Here is a 3,177-nt window from a genome sequence, read left to right as displayed (position 1 = left end):
GGACAAAAAAGGACTTTGATGTCCAAGATTTCTTATAGTTATGCCACCATTTTCAGTATGTGGAGTTATCCACTAATTTTAAAATTGTGCTGATATCCAAACTAGGGTTGACCTAGATGTGACCATTTGTGCATTCTATAAGTTTTGGGTTCTCTTTTATATTTTTAGTATTCTTATTGAAGACAGAATAATGATATTTGAGTTGTATTTCTATCTCAGTCTCTGGAACTCAGGAATATATTTCAGTAGCTGGCAAAGGGGGCTAAATTCAGGTAGAATGTATGATGGCTAATCCTATAATTATTAATAGCAAGATTGAGATAGGAAGATTATTCAAGTGAATCAAATACCACCAGCACAATAGTTCTTTAATGTGTTATTAGGAGATACAGAGTCAGTGTCACGGTGATGGAACATGAGAACACAGACTGCCATTGTGAGACCGGGTGCAATCCAAGTATTGTTAATAGTCTCTGAAAGCTGAAATTAGCCCGACTCATTCATAGGGCCTCCAGAAAGAAAGACAATCCTCATTCCTCCTAGATCTTGAAACTTCTAGCCTCTAGAAAGTAAAGATGATATTTGAATGTTCTCTAGAATAGTTAGTTTGTAGTAATTTTTGATGGCACTCGGAATAAAATGGAGCAATTCTGGCTCACTATTAAAAGTTGAAATCCACTCTTTTCCGGCTGGAACCATGGAGGGTGCCGAAGAGAAGAAAAAGAAGGTTCCTACTGTGCCAGAAACCCTTAAGAAAAAGCGAAGGAATTTCGCTGAGCTGAAAATAAAGCGCCTGAGAAAGAAATGTGCCCAAAAGATGCTTCGAAAGGCAAGGAGGAAGCTCATCTATGAGAAAGCTAAGCACTATCACAGGAATACCGGCAAATGTACAGAACTGAGACCGAATGGCTAGAATGGCCAGAAAAGCGGGCAACTTCTATGTTCCTGCAGAGCCTAAATTGGCTTTTGTCATCAGAATCAGAGGTATCAGTGGTGTGAGTCCAAAAGTCCGTAAGGTGTTGAAGTTTCTTCGCCTTCGCCAGATCTTCAATGGCACCTTTGTGAAGCTCAATAAGGCTTCGATTAATATGCTTCGGATTGTGGAACCATATATTGCATGGGAGTACCCCAACCTGAAATCAGTCAATGAGCTCATTTACAAGCGTGGTTATGGCAAAATCAATAAGAAGCGAATTGCCTTAACAGACAACGCTTTGATTGCTCGATCTCTTGGTAAATTTGGCATCATCTGCAAGGAGGATCTGATTCATGAGATCTATACTGTTGGAAAACGCTTCAAGGAAGCAAATAACTTCCTTGGCCCTTCAAGTTATCTTCTCCACAAGGTGGCATGAAGAAGAACACTACCCACTTTGTAGAAGGTGGAGATGCTGGCAACAGGGAAGATCAGGTCAAAAGACTTATTAGAAGGATGAACTGAGGTGTCTGTCATGCTATTTTTGTAATTGGGTCTGTTAATAAACAGTGATGCTGGCAAACAAAAAAAAAAGTTGAAATCCTCACTTATAATAGTAACCTATTGGTGAAGTGTCCAGAAAGCCTCCTTCTCCCTGATGTTCTTGGCTGCTTTCATGAAGCCTACCTCATGCTTGGAGGAGATATGGAATACCTTTTTTAAAATTGTGTTTACATTTAGAAGAGAGATTTGAGGGTACTTTGAATTTAGACTGTCTGGCTAGGAAAGTGTCATTTCAAGATGGAATTTTCAAATAAACACAAACATTGTTAATTCTCCCTGCTGAAATATGTTATAATATCTATGCCTTTTTCTTTCATTTCTCCTAAATTTTCAGCAATCAAATGATGGACCAAAGACAATCTTCGTCATTGATTTACCATCCAAAAAATTTGCCTTTTTGCATTTATATATAAACAATTGAGATATAAGTGCTACCCTATTTTAACTTCTATTTAACTGCTAATGAATTGGTAGAAGTACTGTCCTTTTTTCTCTCTTTTGGAAAAAGAAGTCAATTCTGGTTTGGAGTGTGATTAAGGGCTACAGTTAAACACTTCAATACGGTATTGCTTCAAGTTCTAACTTTTGGAAGGCAGTATTTTAATGTCAGTGATGACCATAATTTGATCAAGAAGAGTTTTCATTTTGCTGTTTACTTCAAATAAGTTTCTGCTGCATGGACTCCCATTCATGACAATATCCAACTCCTGCAATAAGCAGAGCATAATAAATTATTGAATTCTGGTTCATTAGAGCACATATGTCTTTGTATAATTTTCACTAAAAATAGAGTTAGTTTTGTAGACAGATAGATCTCTATTGACTTTCTTATCTTTTGTTAGATTTTTGTGTTCCCTAAAGAGAGAACATCATGTAAATGCTCAGACAAGTCACATATATTGCAAATATGGCTACACAAACAGTACTTATAATTCACTAAAGATTCTGACATTGCACTTCATCATTCTAAAGTATTCATCTGAGCTACTTTGCTCAACCAGAATTCATGTCAGCCAAAAATTTTATGTAAGTCATAAAAGCCTGGCAATATTGTTGTTGCTTATTAATTCTTTCAGTTATTTTATTATTTTTCATATTTATTTTTTGTATTTTTACTAGTCACTATAATCGGAAATTTTTATAAAGACCAGTTGGCAGTAATCCATAAACATTTGCTCCAAATTTTTGTGTTGTTTTGTTTTTTCTGCAGCTTTGATGAGATAAAAATAAATGTTGGATGAGAAATATAAAACTAAAATATTATTAGTAGTAGCTTATTATAAGTCACATGATTTTATATCTATATCTGCAGATAGATAGATAGATAGATAGATAAATAGATACTTTACAAATTTTAATTAACAATTTTGGTTAGTATAGATTAGATATACTGGGAAAGTTTCATTGTGAACTTTCCATAAATAAATACCATATACACATTTGACCTCAATGCCCCTCTTATTCTTTCTTAATCCTCCATTTTCTATTTATTTGTTTGTTTTATTGTCCCGGTGATATGCGGAGGGATTACAGTTACATTCATCTGATAGTGGATACATTACTTCATGAATATTTGTTACTCCTTCCCATGTTTTGAACAATAACTACAAAGGTTAATCTCTTGCTTCATTTCCTGGAGTTCATTTGTCTTAGTAAGTCAGACACAAATAAACATAGGCTCCATGATTTCCCTCATT

The 3,177-nt window shown here is 35.1% G+C and overlaps 1 pseudogene; it reads left to right on the top strand.

The window, feature by feature from the left end:
- The first annotated feature begins 670 nt into the window (after positions 1 to 670).
- On the top strand, positions 671 to 1,510 carry LOC150063196 (large ribosomal subunit protein uL30 pseudogene; annotated as a pseudogene).
- Positions 1,511 to 3,177: the final 1,667 nt, after the last annotated feature.

Source organism: Megascapheus bottae, chromosome 5, assembly GCF_031878675.1.
Source record: "Megascapheus bottae isolate mThoBot1 chromosome 5, mThoBot2.hap1, whole genome shotgun sequence".
NCBI classification, from domain to species: Eukaryota; Metazoa; Chordata; class Mammalia; order Rodentia; family Geomyidae; genus Megascapheus; species Megascapheus bottae.
Note: the sequence above shows the minus strand (reverse complement) of the source record. Positions and strands in the feature narration are given on the sequence as shown.